The 18,370-nt window shown below is 39.0% G+C and overlaps 1 protein-coding gene across 31 annotated transcripts in view; it reads right to left on the bottom strand.

Moving 5' to 3' along the window:
* The window catches only part of ATXN1 (ataxin 1), a 303,188-nt gene that overhangs the window by 231,345 nt on the left and 53,473 nt on the right, over positions 1-18,370 (bottom strand). For 2 of the 31 annotated variants that reach the window (XM_078393474.1, XM_078393477.1), the window contains exon 3: positions 12,373-12,400. The exons of the other annotated variants lie outside the window; for them this stretch is intronic. The gene's annotated coding sequence lies outside the window, so the exon portion shown is untranslated. The remainder of the gene's footprint in view (positions 1-12,372; positions 12,401-18,370) is intronic. 31 annotated transcript variants of the gene reach the window in all.

Below are 18,370 nucleotides of genomic sequence, written 5' to 3'. Positions count from 1 at the left end.
TGTCCACAAGTCTATTCATGTTTATCCAGAAGTAAGTGCCAGGGTTCCTGAAATCCCTTAACTCCCAGTAATAAAGTGTATGGAGAAATGCAGGCTAGGTGTCAATTATACTCTTTTCGCTTGAAATATCTTCAAGAAAAACAGATCTTCATTTTCTTACAGAAACCCAGTTTCTTGACAGCTATTGGTCTAAAAAATGCTCTAACATTAGCCACAATTTATTGACTCATACAAAGCTGCATTTGTTAGGGTTTTATTATTAGCCCTCCTGAATTTTAATGACCATGACAATTATAAACAATAAGGGCTTCTCTGCAGATTTTATAGATCAAAAGAATACAAACAACATATATTGGAAGAGGGAGGCCAAACAGCCCACCCACTCATTTACAAATTTTTGCTTTACAATTCTTCACACATAGCAGATTCTGGTGTTTCAGCTACAGTCACCCTTTTGGATGTTGTGTTACTCTGATGTTCTGCTACTGAGAACAACTAGCTTCCTGGCTTATGCATCTAGACTGGGTTTGGAAGATCCAGGCTCATTTCCCCATAATTCACTCACTCTGGGCCGTGAATCCTACTGGTTCACCTTATAGCAGTCTCTCATCTCATAAGGTTGTTGCAGTGATGACATCATGGGAAGGAGGAGCAGTCATTTATTCTGTTATGCAGTTCTTTACTTCCTGCCCAAGGTCAAAACAGGAAGGGGGGCAGCAATAAAACCACTGATCAATCTCTTTCTGGCAAGCTTTCTGTGCAGTTATTTAACATTGACATAAACGGCAATTGAACATTAGAAGAACATTTTAAAAATCACTCTTCCAATATAATATAAACAAATTACGTTTTTCAACTCACTAATGACTACTGAAAAACATTTAATCCTTTCAGCTATCACTCCAATCAATAGCTGCTGGTGACCTTTACTGACATCCAAAAAAATCATTGGCATCTTATCTGTCATAGAGAAATATGGCTGCGGGGAAGAGATATCATTGCTTTCTCACTCTCTGCTTCCACTCAGGCTCTACGTTTTTTCAAGACAAGGTAATTTTTGACATAAGGATTCATCATATACAGTACATCAAAGTTCAAATCTCTGTCTCCAAATTACTAAAAATATATTTCCACAATTACAAGTTAACATACCTAAGGAACATCTACACATACAATGAAGATAGGATTCACATCAGAATGAAGATTATATAAAGCACACAAAGTTTATGTGCCATCAAGTCAATTCTTATAGCACCTCTGTCAGGGTTTTTCAGGTAGAGAATACTCAGAAGTGATTTGCCATCCACTTCTACTGGGGTTACCCTGGAACTGTGCAATTTGTCCAAGGCATACAGGTTGGCTCTCCCCCTAGGAGGCACAGTGGGGAATTCAACTCCCAACCTGTGGCTCTGCAGCCAGATACCTAAACCACTGAGTATCCAGCTAGTGTGTAAACACTAAAGTATATTCTAAATCTACAACCACTTTTGATTCTGAGCACTGAAAAAGAAGGATATAAAGGATATAAAATATTATATAAAACGTAACAGTCTCTGGCCAGATTGTGAACAATCAAGACTATCAATTTCAAAGAATTATGTTTACATCTTAAGGCTGGGATCTGACAGAGAGATTTAAATCAGCAGCAGACTTACTCCAACATACAAAAGGTATAAATACTGTATTCAAATCAGGCTCTACAGCACTTCTTTTTGTTGCCAAACCACAACTCAAGAGTAGGTGTACAAGAGGAGCTGGTTTCACTGGTAACGAAACCCAAAGACTGCTCCCCAACTCAAGAGTCTTGCATACTTCACAGGGCTGCTGCTAGGCAAACTTGTTAGCAATAGTAAAGTCAGAAACTGGATTTATTCCCAGGAGTGAAATACACAGAAAAACACAGGAGAAAAAAAAAAAAAACCTCTTACACACATAAACATCATTCACAAGTAAACAAAGAGTAACATAGATGTTCTTTTTCTATGGGGATCATGAGAAAGTTTTGCTTCAGTAGCTAAAACTGGATCAAATATATATTTATTTATTTGCAAATAACAGCTGACAACTAAGGCTAACAGGCAACAGGAAAAACCTTCCCTGCCTGTCCCTGTATTTCACTAACATCACACTGCAAATGCCTCAGTCCTCACAACAGCTGCTTTAGAATGGAAAGCTCTATCTCTGGGACACTTTCAGGGTAGATAAAAAACAAATGTTTTTGTTTGTTTTTTAAAAAGATATTTAAATCACAATTTAAATCAAGATTTTATATCAATTTGATTTACGTCAAACCCACCCTGCTTTGCAGTCATGAGTGCACATACCAAACAAATAAAGTCTAGATTTTTAAAATTGGTAAAAAGTTGTCAGAATTTTAAAAAGTAGTGTATCTTAGCAATACTTGCACAATATGCTGGAGACATGATTCACAACAGAAAAAAGACACATAGATCAAGTTACGTTTGTAAGAGTAAAGTAATAAAAATATATTCTAAGGCTATAAACACATATCAAAGACCATAGTGGCAGTTCTGTGGAATGTTGCCTATGCAGAAACTCTACAAAACTATTGCTTGTGCTGTATGCAGAAATACTGCTTGATGCCTCCAGTGGGTATTTCAAAAGTTTTTCGCAGTATTTTACTACCCTGTTTCCCCGAAAATAAGACCTAACCTGAAAATATACCCTAGTATGGTTTTTCAGGATGTTCGTAATATAAAGGTAAAGGTTCCCCTTGACATTTAGTCCAGTTGTGTCCGACTCTAGGGGGCGGTGCTCATCCCCGTCTCCAAGCCAAAGAAAGTTTCTGTGGTCACGTGGCTAGTGCGACTAGACACGGAAAGCCATTATCTTCCCACTGACGTGGTACCTATTTATCTACTCTCATTTTTGCATGCTTTCAAACTGCTACATTGGCAGGAGCTGGGACAAGAGACGGGAGCTCACTCCGTCACGTGGATTCAATCTTACAACTGCTGGTCTTCGCACCTTGCAGCACAGAGGCTTCTGCAGTTTAACCCGCAGCGCCACCACGTCCCTATTTTGCAATATAAGCCCTACCCCAAAAATAAGTCCCAGTTAAGTGAAACCCAGCCCTCCACCATTGTGTAGCAACCAGAAGATGATGACAGGACTGTATTTGATTAAATGTAGATTGTTCAACATAAAAAAATTAAACATTCCCTGAAAATAAGTCCTAATGCGTTTTTGGAGCAAAAAGAAATTAATATAAGACCCTGTCTTATTTTCAGGGAAATACAGCACAGTACTGTATATTTGCTCTATTTTACAAAGCCGAAAAGCTGCAAGTGATACCAAGAGGACAATCAAATTTATACAATGTATCTCAAGTGTCCAGAGTTTTTCATTCATCAAAATAATGAATCAATTTTACTCCACATGACCACTAAAACTGCTTGCTGAGACTAAAAAGTAACTTAAGAAATAATGCAAGATACAGTTCACAAGCCAATCTTATCCTTCCTGTACCCAATAAACATTTTCAACAGCACCAAACAGAATATTTGATGTAACACTGTTTCTATACATTAAAGCATGCTGCTTATATACTACCCATAGTATTTAAAGCAATCTCTGGGTGGTTTACAATTTAATTATGCAGGCTACAGACTGCCCATCCCTCCAACAAGTTGGACACTCAATTTACTGCCCTCAGAAGGATGGAAGGCTAAGTTGAACCTCAAGCCGGCTACCTAGGGTCATGAGCAGAATTTTGGCTGGAGTGCTGCAGTTTAACCACTGCGCCACAAGGCTTCTTCTATTTTTATTGCTGGGTGAGGATAGCATTCCCTCATTCGTCTGGTGTGTAAAAACTAAAGCAAGAAGAAGGCAATCCCTTCCTTGCTGGTTCTCTTCCTATCAATTATGTCTGATTAATCAATTTGGTTTTTTTTTTTACTTTAAAACCTTATAAAACAGTCCGCCAGGCACCTAGAGACACCAAATTCACAGAGTAGCTTCCCCTGACTCTCCTCAACAAGCCATGCCCTCTATAAATTACTATAATTCAGGGAGAGAAAAATGCTGCTATGCTTGTTATTTTGAAGCTGAGACTAGAGTGAACACCATACAGTATATAATGTCACACAACTTGCACAGATGAGGTGTTGTGCAGTTATCTACAAAATTATTTGTGGACATGTGCATCTTCCTACCCTATAAATTAGCCAGTTATAATTATTAATGGAAAACTATCTTAAGAAAGTGGTGCATCTCTATTATATCCTCCCATTCAGAAACAAGTATGAAAATAATGAAAACTTGTTCATTTATATTCATATGGATTGTGACAACCCCATTATTTTCATGTACTGCTTAGAGCATTTGGTAACTTTTTATTATATGAGAAAGCTGGAATAAGCATATGGTATGTCCTTTTCTTGTATATAGATTTGGATCTTGAGCACTTCTACACAAAATCATGCCCAGTTCTAATTGACTAGCTCTTTTAAGATGTACATTAAGAGTTCTAAGAAAGTATGTTTAGCTACTAAGTAATTCCTTAGAAAGAGTACTGGCAGCAGAATGGTGTTTATCACCACACTGGATAAAACAGTTTCCAGTAACAGGCTGCTTTTCACTGGAATTCCCATAATTATGAGGTTGCTGTTAGTCTGAGTTTTTCTAGCAAAATGTACACAAGAGAGCAAGGTGCTCTCTCTCAGTCCCTATTCATGGCAAGAAACTCTACATATGATTTGAAATCCAAGACTACTGTAGTTAATGTGTAACTAGCCAATTCAGAGTAACGCTCCGCCAAGATCCTGCTAGGAATCAAACCACTTGCACTGTGGATGTAGCATGATTTGATTTTTTCACTACTTGCGTAAGGAGGTATCCAGGGCTTTGCACAAGTATACATCAGTTATTCCAAATGCAGAGCTCTACATGCAGAAGAACAATACATCCACAAGCAGGAGATGCCCTCTTATTGCACTATGTTCTCCTGGTGCCTATCAGAATAAATAATTTTTATGTGCAGTTATGTGTTTGCAATTGTCACCTTCCCTTACTCTTCCTGTTGCCCCCATTTCCCAGACAAGCTCCCTTTTATATCTAGACATCTAAACATCTTGTTCTAAAATGCATATTTCACTGAAAGCAAGACAGCATGGTTGCAAATCCCTTTGTGCTCTTGGCAAACCCCTAGAGGCTTTGTTAATTTGGGGGGGCGGGGGAGAGAGAGGTATTTCTCAGCCCTGGAGAAATAAATGAAAAACACTTCAACATCCTGCACTGGAGCCAGACTAAAGAGCAGGTTTCTAAGCTAATGCACAGTAAATTAATAAACATATAACCAGCAGCCTTCAGACATATATAATTGGGGAGGGTTCAAATGCAGATCCCCAGTATATGAATTTTTTTTTCTGGTTTTCACTGTGCAAGATTAAAGGATTAAATAACTTGATAAGAAAACACAGAAGGCAAATAAGTAAGTATGGGCATTCCTGTGGACCTATGTAAGCATGCATACATAAGTGCACAAACTGTTAAAAAAGCGGTAATTCCAGAATACAATTTACATACCTCTAATATGTCATGAAGGAGGCAAACCCTGGGCACACACTAATTGCCCCTTCTCTTTTCAAATATTTAAGATGTATTTCTAAAACCTATTAACAGATCTTCACATCTAGATTTCCAGAATGTTCTGGAAAGCATCCTCCAAATACAAAATTAGACCTCAACATGTCATGTTGGCAATGCTGAAAGATACTGGGGTGTAGTTGTGTAAATTCTTGATTCCATGTAATCAAAGACAAGTCAGAAAGTAGTGTGCTGATATTTAGGAATTCACACAGGCCCCCGGGCTGATCCATGCACGAAAAAAGATGCACTAATCAAAGGTGATTTGCCCTGTGCCCTTTTGATAGCACTTCAACTCAATCCTTGTTCAAGTCTGTGAGGTTCCCTCTAAGCTGGGCACATGTGCGGATGCACACAACTCCACCTCCCTCCATGCAGCTTTCTTCTTCCTCCATGCAGTGATCGCACTTAACTCCTTTGGTTCCGGTTGTGACGGAATCCTGTGCGTAGGAGGTGGGGAGGTGGAGTCATGCGCAAACACAGGGGTGAAGTCACATGCAAGAGAAAGGCATTGCCCCACTGAGCAGGGCTGAAAATTAGAGGGTATGTTGGTGGTGATGTGTGTTTCCACTTCTCCTTGAAGATCCCATTCCTGTGAACAGGGAACACAAATGGCAAGTCCAGATCATAGAATGAATGGCACAGGCAGGACAGAAGGGTGGCAACAATGGCCTACAGAGCTGGGCACTCTGTTTTATTTCTACTTTTCTCTTTATTTTCCAAGCCACCAGGAAAGTCCCAATCAACTTCCTAAGGTAGTCACCATAAAGAGAATACGTGAAGAACTTTAAAAGGGTGATAGGCACAGTTATCTCTGATTGCTTCTTAAAAGGACAATGCAGGGAGCATACTCTTTTGCATATTCCATCCTCTCTCTCAGTCCCTGCCAACTGTTTCTGCCCCCTGGACCCAAACTTAGAGTTCTGCAACCATAGACATTTATGGTTTAATTAGGTACTTTACAGCAGGAAAAACAAGAAAGGATTAGTTGTAAGATGAAGAGCATATTCTCCCCCTCAACACTAATTCAACATTTCACTTAGTTTTCCTTCCTGCTTTCCCAATTCTAATCATAGGACATGAGTCCCACATCCTTGGGGGCAATGCTCTGCATTGTTAATGCCTTTGCGTTCTTTGCTCTACTCCACAGTCACCTTGAAAATACACAAATACAGTATGTCTGATTTGGATCATATCTATGCATTTGTCCAAATACAGTGAACATTCCTGAGAATCCAAGCTTTTGTTCTAGAATAAATGAACAAACGAACAAATAATGAATGAATAAACAAATAAATAAAAAATAAATTTCTACCCCTTATGTTTTCCAAGACAGGCATTCAACTACATTGGAAATGCTTCATAAAAAGGTGATGCAAGACTGTCTAGCACTGGTTCCTTAGCTGTCAAGCATCCAAGGGGGGAGGCATGAAGAAATTCCAAGGGAACACGAGTGATTTTCATTAAAAATGTATTTTCATCAGTTTAAATAAATTTCTGAAATGGATTCTTATGCACTTTTTGGGACACAAAAATTACATTAGCATAATTTAACTCATTTTTTAAAAATCTGTTTTGTATTTATTTTTAATCTTATATTATGAATATGTTAGATTTGTTTTCATTCAGAAGGGGCTGAATGATGATAAAAGAGAGGTGAGGAGGAGTAAGGGTTTCTCAAAAACAGAAAACGATGTCAAAATGTTTGGAATCATCCAAGGAAATGTAAGTCTGGGACTCGAGCATAGTTCACTTTCTTGCAGTAACTAACAGAACTACAACAAAAAGAAAATGTATAAATTTGCATTCTTTGTATGGAATTCAATTTTTTTTTCTTAGCAAAAGGTTTATTTTAAGCACAAAGTACACATTACCCTGCCCTATGGACAGGAGAGTTACAACAGGTCTGGATATTTATCTGAATTTTTTAAAGGAGAAACACAAAGCTAAGAAGCATGAAAGAGGTTCATAAACATACACCATTTTCACATATGAGATAAGGCTAGAGATACAAGAACTCGTATACTGAAGGATCATTTTTGAATTTCATTTCTCTGGATATTTGTCACACAAAAAACAATCACCATCCAGTGTTGCCCTTTTCCATTAATCATATTAAAACAACAAACATCTTCAGATGTATTTTCTTAATACAGGAGTGCTTCTTCAAAACCTACTGGCAATGTCTGCCACACCTACAATCTATGGTTCATTCCGCATGTTTGAATACTGATGGAAAAACTTGGCTCCAAATTAAAATCATTATCTTAGATGTGGTAGAATATTGAAGAAGCTAAATGGCTACTCTTCCCTTACAACCACATTCCCAATGTGATGTAGTGGATGGAGTGACAGACTAGGACTCTGGAGAAGAGGGTTCAAACCCCCCACTTGACCATGGAAACTCATTGGGGGTGTGGAATTGGTAAAGCCACTCAAATATCTCACTTATTTTGAAAGCCCTGTTAGGGTTGCTGTAAGTCTGTTCTGACTTGATAACACAGAACACACACACAAACACACACATACACACACAAAATCCTTACAAGAAAGAAGCCTTACAATACAGCTTGGGCCCAAACATTTCCCCTGCATGACTTTTTCCTTTAAAAAATAACTCTTGTACAGCACTGAACATTTCTACATCTATTCCCCATGTTAACATTACTGTCTGAATAATGCTTGCACAAAGTACACAACATTTAGTAAAGGAAATGACACTGCTTTGTGAAACATGTCCAGCAGAACCTTCAGCACTGACTCCATTAGCTCCTGTGTTCAATCAATCAATCCATCTTATTCAGGCATAAGAAGACTAAAGAAATCTATCTTCTAGGACAAATACCTCTGGCAGCACTAGTATGGAACCTCTCCACGTAGACTTCTTTGAGAATGTAAGTATAATCAAAAGGTTAGACCAGCGATGATGAACCTATGACACGCGTGCCACAGCTGGCATACTGAGCCCTGTCTGCCAGCACGCGAGCCATACGTCACCGGATTGCTACTCCCCCCTCCCCCCACAGCCAAACCTGAGCAGGCGGCTGCAACCGCAGAGCTCATGCCTGGACAGCCAGCGGGGTCAGGATCCGGAGCAACCGATGCTGGCGATGGATCCAAAGTGGGGTCTTGAGGCACCTCCGTGCCCAGGACTCTCCCTTCTTCTGCCAGTTCTGGTTCCACTGCCCTGTTTTTTTCCCCCAGTTTGGGCACGTGAGCCCAAAAAGGTTCGCCACCACTGGGTTAGACCTTCAACAAAATGCTATAGAATAGGAAAGGCAAGCAGAAAGTGACCTGCTGGCCACAGATGAGCTCTGACTTTATTTTTCTTGTGCAGCCCTGGGAACCCCCACTACAAATACTAATTTCCCCTATCCAAAACAAAGTAAAGTATGATTCTCATTTATAATATGGGGTAAGTTCTCCACATGGCTTGTTTTAAAGTGAAAAGAGTCTTTCCAATATTGAAAGTAGGCTTCAGATTTCAGCCAAAATCAGCTGTCATGGGGCAGGTGGCATATCCTGAGGGATGGGAATTGGTCCTGTCAGTCTTGCCCCCTCCTGGCTTGTGGGCTATTCCTGTTCGGAATGCAAGCCAAGTGTGCTACTTTTCAGGACACCTATTTCCCTCACCGTTATCTGTCTCCTCCTCAGTCACTTTATATTCCTCAGTCACTTTGTATTCTGGGATCATTAAACATGCTCAGTTCTCTTTGAACATGCAAGTTTCTTTTTCCTAAATAATTTTTTTTAATCTGAAAACCTTGAGCTCACCATAATCCTGACGATAACCCTGGTCTTGTGGATAGAGCCCAAAATAGTGGATACAATTTTGGCTATAATGGTGCATTCTGAGAATGAAACTGCTTTGCGTACAGAGGATATTGTTTTAATGAAAATGCTTCCTAAATATTAACATAAACTACTTATGTCTGATTACCCAAACTACTAGCAACAGAAGAGGACAGTAAAATGGACTTAAAGTCTACCTTTAAAATAAAGGTGAATGGTTATATGGGCCAAACTATTTATTAATCCAAGGTACTTAACTAGCCACACTACTTTAACCAAATCCAACCTTTTGAAGTCTCTGCTACAGCTCTAGAAAGCTGAACTGACACAAACATGCAAAGGCTGATTTCTGCTTATTGTATCCAAGACAAAGAAGGGCTTTTTTCCAGATAGTTACTAGGGCAGGGGGGCGGGAAGCACGTTCACTCAGTGTCTTTCCAATCAAAGCAGAAATATCTTGGACCCCTTGCGGACACTTGTTTGTCCCAGCCACTAGTGCAACATTTTTAAATGGCCATTTCCATTCTCTATATTGATGTCACTAAAATGAGAGGCAGGTGGAATGGAGTTGGGCAGGGGAAGACAGAATTATCAGCACAGCAGGAGATACTTCAGTCACCAGCTTGAGAAATGTCAAGTATCTACTGAAGTGCTCTCTTTAAAATGGGACTGGCCTCCTTCCATTTATGAATGAAATGGGAGGAAGGAGGGAATAAATTTGCCATAACCACTTCTTGGCGATTATCTGCTTTTCATCATGCCCCCCCTCAAGCCCCAATGTTTAGAAATATTCTGAGGTATGAGGACTGTGCTAGGAAACAGCCATAAAAAGAGTTCCTGGCGAAAGCTTCCAGTAAACAAAACACATGTACAACATTAAACTATGAACAGCACAAGAATTGCCCAGTACACAAGTACAGTGTCTTGTTTTCATTTTTATTTTTCTTTACCTTTCTAGGTACAGTCATACGTTCCATAGGCCTTCTCAAAACGCAACAACTAAAAACATATAGCTTAACCCTCTGTTATTTATAGCTCTTACTGTCAATATAGCAGCCTACTTTGAATATGGGGGCTGAGGAAACCCATAGGAAAATCTAGTTAGAATCCTACCTAAAGAGCTGAAGTATTTACAATGTTCAAACATGACAGCAAGCACACCGAGAATCTAGCAGGGCCATTGGTTCTAAATGTCTAAATCTAACATAAAAACACACAAAACTGCATTACTGTCATTATCATAAATTGTTTCTTGTATCAAGAGGCACGGGTACAAAAAGTGTCGGGGGGGAGCAGTCTCACATGCAGTCCTTGAGAAAGAAACATGCCTCACTGGTTTCATTTAGCAAGATGGAGGGGTGTGAGTTGTATTGTGCAGTATCTGTGTAGAGACCATGCTTATAACTTTATATGCCCCAAAATGCCAGGTGAGGCTTTATCTTCTGTATCTCCCATTCCATTCCTTTCAATTACCTATGCCCGCTACATGGGAAAAGTAGAGTTCCTCTAGACATACAGTGGTGCCCCGCATAGCAACGATAATCCGTTCCGGAAAAATCGTCGCTATCCGGATTCGTCGCTATGCGAAAAGAAAAAGCCCATAGGAATTCATTAAACCCCGTTTAATTCGTTCCTATGGGCTTAAAACTCACCTTTAAGCGAAAATCCTCCATACAGCCACCATTTTCGCTGCCCAGTATGCGAGGAATCGGCACGAAAACACAGCGGGCGGCCATTTTTTCCAGCGGCCATTTTGGAACCGCCGATCAGCTGTTTTTAAAACATCGCTATGCGAAAATCAGTAAGCGAAACAGCTTATCGATCATCGCAAAGTGATTTTTTACCATTAGAAACATGATTATGCGACTGCAAAAACAATCGCAAAAAATCCGTCGCTATGCAGATTCATCGTTAAACGAGGTGCTCGTTAAGCGAGGCACCACTGTATTAGGAGAGGGAAGAGGAGCTACAAGATATACTATGGCTGAAATCTTACAGAAAATCAAGAACTGTGTGTGTTACGATCCCACCCACAGTCCAAGAAGTAGCCAACCAGATGAGAAGTTTAGAAGCAGAGCAAAAGCAGATATCCCAGTTGTGCAAAACCCCATTATAATAGCTCAACAGAGTCCTTTCACACATAAGTTCCCTGATAAATTTATATTAAGTGCAGACAACTCTAGAAAGCTGTGGTTCTTACGTCTTATGACTCATATATCACGTAAGACACTTATGGACATAAAGAGACTCGCCAATCCTTTCAAAACATTCTGATGTGAGAATATTATAGGAAACAGAGTTATTATGGAAATGTCCAAAGGGTACTGGATATTTCTAACGTACTAGGTCCTATAGAAATTTGGTAGTTAGTTCTGAGTAAAAGGTTTTGGCCTATGATGGCAGCAGAGGACCTCCCTGATCAATTTCCAGACCAGAGAGGTTTCAAAGGAACCCATGAATTAATGTGTTTAATTGATAAGTGAACATAGTGTAAGGACAATAGTTTTCAAGGATGGTGTATATCTCAAAATCTGCACTTTCGGGACAACTGTTTCATCCTTTTATTTTACTGAAAATAAGTTTACATTTTAAATAGAAGCCTTTAAGATTTGCACTTAGGTATTCATTTTAATTGACCATGATGCACAAGAAAATAAATAGTGGTAGATATCAAATTATTCTAGGAAACATTGCATTTCATTTTGCAGTACTTTTTTCCTTCTTGCAAGTGATGCTTCATTTACCTTCTGTGGCTGTTTCCAATTTTCTTCCTTAATTCCTTCATTCCTTAATTCCTTCATTCATACTATTTAAATTTGAAAATGCACTAAAATATTATAAATCTGACTCTCACTTGAAGTACCAATATTTCACAAACTTAGTTTTCCAAGCAGAGTTTTTGAGAAGGACTTCCATCCGGAATTCAGTTCAAGAGTTTGGAAAGATTGATAATCAAACTGTATTTCCACTTACCAAGTCTGGATACTACTGAAATCTCTGGCTATAAAGGAAATACAAAGTATTATGAGAACTGGATGTGGGGGAAGATACACAAACTACATTATTGAAATTACACATATAGTAAATACAGCTTGTCTGGATTATACAGCTAAGGTTCTTCCATGACACTGAGACAGGGCAGATAAATATTCCATAACAAGCCCCCCTCAAAAAAAATTGTGAGTTTGAGAAATGTTAAGTTAATGCAAATATTGCATCTTTTATTTCTGAGGAAAAAAGAAATACAGGTGTACTGTACCCCAGTTTATGAATTTAATGTGTTCTGCAGGACATTAGGTAATGAGAAAAAATTGTAAACCAAAACACGGCTTTCCATAGGAACGGGGCGGTACTATAAACCTCCAGGCACAATACATCCTAGGGAAACTTCCTTCGTACAGCGAAAAAAAAACCCGTAAACCGAGGCATTATTTTTAATGGATTTTGCTTCGTAAACTGAAAATTACGTTAACCAAGGCATTCATAAACCAAGGTACCACTGTACAGGCAAACAAATCATAGAACCTCTCATAGATAACAGGTATATGACAATTAACACCACCCAACAATAAATCAGGATGACATTAATGCCAAAGGTAGATTGTTTCTTCCAGTCAGAGAAACTAAATTCAATAAAGGCTGCCAAAGAAAAAGCCAGACTTTTTTCCTAATAGTCTAGAAAACCAAGGCTATTGAAAGACATTAGTTCTATTCTAACCTCCAAAATTATAATGCAAATTTTCTGACTCCATAGAGCTTGAAACTGCCTATTCTTATAATCAAATCCTATATTTATGACTGACAGCTACGTTTTCTACTTTTAAACACGCCTTCCCATACTCTAATTTGCTTAAAGGTTTGCTATTAGTACAGAAACACTTCTCTCACTGAGTGTTAATGCATGGTTTGTTCCTTTTTACTCTTATTGTTATCTCAACCACAGTTAAGAGCTACAACTGTATACAGAAACTTTGCTACCAGCTTTCAACCCACTACTGAGTCTCAGTTTGTCCAGTATGGGAAGGCAAGAATCTTCTCATCCCTTTGGCTCATTCCCATATTGTTACACCACAGTAATGCTGACAAAGAAAGGAGGGGGAGAAGTTCCTCTAGGAGAAAGTGTGAGTAGACAACGAAGTGAACAAGTCCACGGTATATTCCTGTCAGAGAATGGAAGCATAACATCTGTAAGAGGCCACAGGAGCTCAGTGGAAATGAATTATAGACAGAAGGCTCCTGGATCTATTACACAGAAAAGCACCAGTGGCTGACCAATTCTGAGAGAATAAGATTGATTTGCATTATTTTCCTTCAGGTTCTTTCTTTTAAGTCAGGTGCAATATTAACATAGGAGTATTAGCAAACCTGCCTGTGCTCTATTCATAGAAAAAAAATTCCTGTTTCAGATGGGCAACCTCTATATTTCAGCTATCTGGGGCTGTGAAGTTTGTAGGGTTGCGTGGTGCGGTGTTCCTTCCCCCACTTCTTTTTTAATTTTCCTCCTTACCATTGCCAAAATAAACTCTCTGTTCCAGAAGATTTCATTCAAGTTAGGAGGTGTGTTTTATTTTTCTTCCACAAGCCTCCTTATTTATAGATTAAAATGCTGGCAGGTGTGCCCAGGAAGAGAAGCTGCAGGGCTTAAAACACTGCAGAAAAGTAACAGATTTGTTCTAACAGATTAACTGACAGAAAGGCTGGGAAAAGTCCTACTTTTCTCCCTTACATATGGCTCTTGTTTGCCAAAATGTAGCTTTATGGAAAGAGTGACAACAAGAGAATGTACGAAACAAAACAATCACAGCCATATCCACAGAAGACAATGATTAAGGCCTATGGGCTGAAGTTGAACTGAATGTAACCGCTGGAAACTCTCAAATCAAACCTCAAGAAAAGGGGAATGCTTTTCCAAGGACATGACAAACAGCAGGACAGGAAAGTGTCTGTGTTTATTAAAGCAATGAAAATACTTCCTATCTCTTTTCATTGAGACTGAAACCAATAACTTCCTTTTTCTTCCTTGGAATCAGGGAAGTTCACAAGCTTCCTTTGCAACATTTACTAGACACAAGCAGCAACTGGGATGAAGTAGCGGTGGGGGGCATTTGACCAGTGTGTCACTCTCAGGAATGAACTTACATTTAGACTTTTGGCATTACCCCCAGTTGAGGTTATATAAGCCACAGAGACCTGGTAATATATGAAGCCACAGAACCACTGACAAGCCTGGAAAAAAGAAAACATTCATTGTATAGTTCTAAACATACAGTATATCTTATTACTGGGCCTGTAATACATATTGGCTGAAATCAAAGAGTGAAAATTTTTCTGCATAAGCCTGATGATGTCATAAGCCAGCGGTTCCCAACCTTGAGTAGTCCAGGTATTTCTGGACTGCAATTCCTAGAAGCCTTTACTACTAGCTGTTCCGGCTGGGGCTTCTGGGAGTGGGTAACTCAACGTTGGGAACTACTATTGTAAGCTGTGATCATATTTGGTTAATAAAAAGTTTCCTCTCCCCAGGTTCCTAGACTCCCTTAGGATCAATATGGTCCTGTGGAAGCCTTTAGGTACAGTAGAATTAGGTAGGTGAGGATCTTAAATATATGAAAATCACTGCCAATTGTCCTGCCAGCAATGGCAATTTTCCCAGGGAAATTACATGGGGAAAATAATTTCCTAGGAAACATTTTTCACAGGAAATATTGATCAATTTATATTTAAAAATCTATTTATAGTAATAATCTTCTGAACCAATAGACTTACTACTTACTGATATTTATCAAAAGCCAGACAAACAGATGAATATCTTTTGTATGCACATTAGCAATTTATTTTCCACTGACACAGAATATTATACCACAATATGACAACTGATGTATTGTCATATTTTGGGAATCCACCACAATTTAGTATATTTCATAGTTTTGCTGAGAAACCATGTGCATTTCTAAAGAAATTATTGCAACTAAGGGCCCAACCACATAAAAAATTATTCAGCTTTCCTAGCACCAAAAATATCAATACTGTATATCCTGGTGTTCACACGGCACAAGGCTGAAACTAGCATCAAGAGGATCAAAGCAAGACAACATACTGTATTTTCTGGATGGTTTTAACACTATCAGTGGGTGGTGTAATTTTGTTCTGATTTGCTCTGAATTGAGGAACCAGTTAAGCCATATAAGACCAATTTTTGCCTCATATTTTAAGGGATTAATCCTCCTACGTTACCAGAAAGTAAATCCAATAGCCAGAATTCTACCTGATTATGGGATGGCATAAGAGTTTCCCATTTATTTGGCAGACTCTTCTTTGTGCCTGGCTGAGAGACTGGGTTAAGACATCTGGCCTATGACAAAATGTAGGAAGAAGAGCCTGCCAGAGGGGTGGGGAGCTGCACAACTAACTTTACATGTATAGTTTTCCTGAATTCACTTGTGGCCCATAGGTTTTAACTGAACTTACTTCTGAAATATTAAAAGGGATCAAAATTATCACTCAACTTAGCTCCGAAGTACAGTATATGTACTAAAGCAGTGGTTCTTAACGTGGGCGATAATGCCCCCCAGGGGGCGATTTCATTTTTCAGGGGGGCGGTAGAATAAAAAGGGGCGGCGTGGGGGCGCTGGAGCAGAAGGGGGGCGGTAGGGGGGCACTGGAGCAAGCCAAACCTGTGAAGATGGCTGCAGCCTTTTTACAGTGTGCATGAATATATATTTTCCTCCAATTTTAATTTAGTTTTAGACTTTTTGTCTTGAAATTTTTAGTTCCTGCATTTGTTTTTATGCCCTTTTTATATTTCTTTTTGCGTCTTAAAATTCACTTGCAACTAAATCATTAAATGCTACTTTTTGGGGGGCATTTCATTTTCTTGGAATTTAATTTTGTTTTCAGGGGTCATTGGATTTAAGTTTCTTAAATAAATAAATAAATAAATAAATAAATAAATAAATAAATAAATAAATAAATAAATAAATAAATAAATAAATAAATAAATAAATAAATGATATCATCACCACAGGGAGGGGGGCGATGATAACTTCCTCAATGGCTCAAGGGGGCGTTTCTTTCAAAAAGGTTAAGAACCACTGTACTAAAGCATGTCAGTATATGGATCAACTTTAACAGAAAGGACATAATGAACAGGAAGACAATACTACAGTCCTCCTTGGTGGACAGGATAGCCCAGTCTCCTGACATTACAGAGTTAAACTAGACTATATATATATATTGATAGATAGGGGGTTCTGATTTAACATATACAAAGTACTGGATTTACAATTTAAGGTAACACATGCTATTTGATTCACATGTATTTACACAAGTAATCAGACATTGTACCTGTAATTGAAATATGATTTCACTATTTCCTTACTATAATGATATTCTATATGCATTTTTGTATCTGTACCTTATTTTGTATAGTCAATGCATTTTTGTATCTTCATTTCGTCTCAAAGTAACTGTCTCTTCCCGCTTGGCGCTCACAGAAACATTCTCAAGGCCAACTCAGAATAACATTCACAGCGCTTCAGGCGGCTGTAACATGTTTCAAAATACACAATGGTTCACACATTCACAAACTTGGCAGCCACTAACCCTGGGATGCATTTTGGATATTTTTCCCACATCTACCACGGCCAATAAGATGACCCAACAGGCACACATAGGATTCAAGAGACCAATGAGGGGATGCTGTGCTTTATTGTCCTGCCTTTTAAGACGGGAGTCCAGCTATATGTTTAATAAAAATAACAATTGACTCACATATAGTCTGTTATTCCCTGCCGGAGAACTGAAACCAACTGAAACCTAAAATTGGGTGCTAACAATATAACTTCCAACTTCACATATATATGAAGTTAGAAGTAGATGAAAGACATCTATACTTATTAGAGATGGGGGTATTCGTATTTGCATATGAATATCCCCCCACAGGTGCAGATGAGGGTCTCATCATTCTGCCGCCACTGTGGGCTCCGAGCTCCCTTCTTATCACTCTGGAGCTTGTGGTGGATTAGCCACTCCTGGCAGAAGGCAAGTTAATGGGCCTCTCTGCCAGGTTGAAGAGTGGCTAATCCATCACAAGTTCTGGAGCGGTAGAAAGGGAGTCCAGAGTCCGTGGTAGTGGCAGAATTGTGAGTGGTTGTTCTAGCCCCAGGGGGCCAAACCCTAGTTATCTGCATCTGTGGGGGGGATATTCACATTCATATATGAATACCCCCATTTATAATGCATATATATGAAGTTAGGAGATGAAAGGTTGAGTAAATCGTTGCAGATATTCATCCCAGGAACGAGTGAGTTATGGTAAAATTAAGGGAGACACTTTTCCACACACACATTTTGCACTCTTGATTTTGAACTCTTCCTTGAAAAACCCAGAGACTCAACATTTTAACACAGGAGTTGCTTTATTATGGAAACTGTTCCACTGTACAATGCATCGATGATTTACGCTGTTTGTTTTGAAAAGAGGAAAAGTAGAGGTGGCCCAACTATATTACCAAGAAAGGTCAGCTTGAGCAGGGACATCATTTGCTTCCTCCCACTTCACTCTCACCCTCACCCTCACACACACACACCCCTCTGGCTTGCATATTACTCTTTGGTTTGTATACTTGGGCAGATTTTTTTTCCAGTCAGCAGATAATGTTAGACTTTAAAATATCACCTCCATGTACTTTCATTTTGACTCACCATTTATTTCTGAAACTATCATGTGACACTGAGTGAAAAAACTGCCAACAGTCACTTTTCTGGCCCAAAACCACCTCAGGTGGAAACAGAGATGCCAAATAACCAAGAAAGAATGAATGGGTAGGCCCTGGAGTCTCAAAAATGCAGAAAATAAAGTTATATGGAGGGCAGGGAATCTTGGAGCAGGAACTACCTTCTAAGAATCAGGAGGAATCTACCCATCAAAAAACTTTATTAGTCCACACTAGTTTGTGAGAATGACATTATT

This window comes from Pogona vitticeps, chromosome 4 (genome assembly GCF_051106095.1).
Source record: "Pogona vitticeps strain Pit_001003342236 chromosome 4, PviZW2.1, whole genome shotgun sequence".
NCBI lineage: Eukaryota > Metazoa > Chordata > Lepidosauria > Squamata > Agamidae > Pogona > Pogona vitticeps.
Note: the sequence above shows the minus strand (reverse complement) of the source record. Positions and strands in the feature narration are given on the sequence as shown.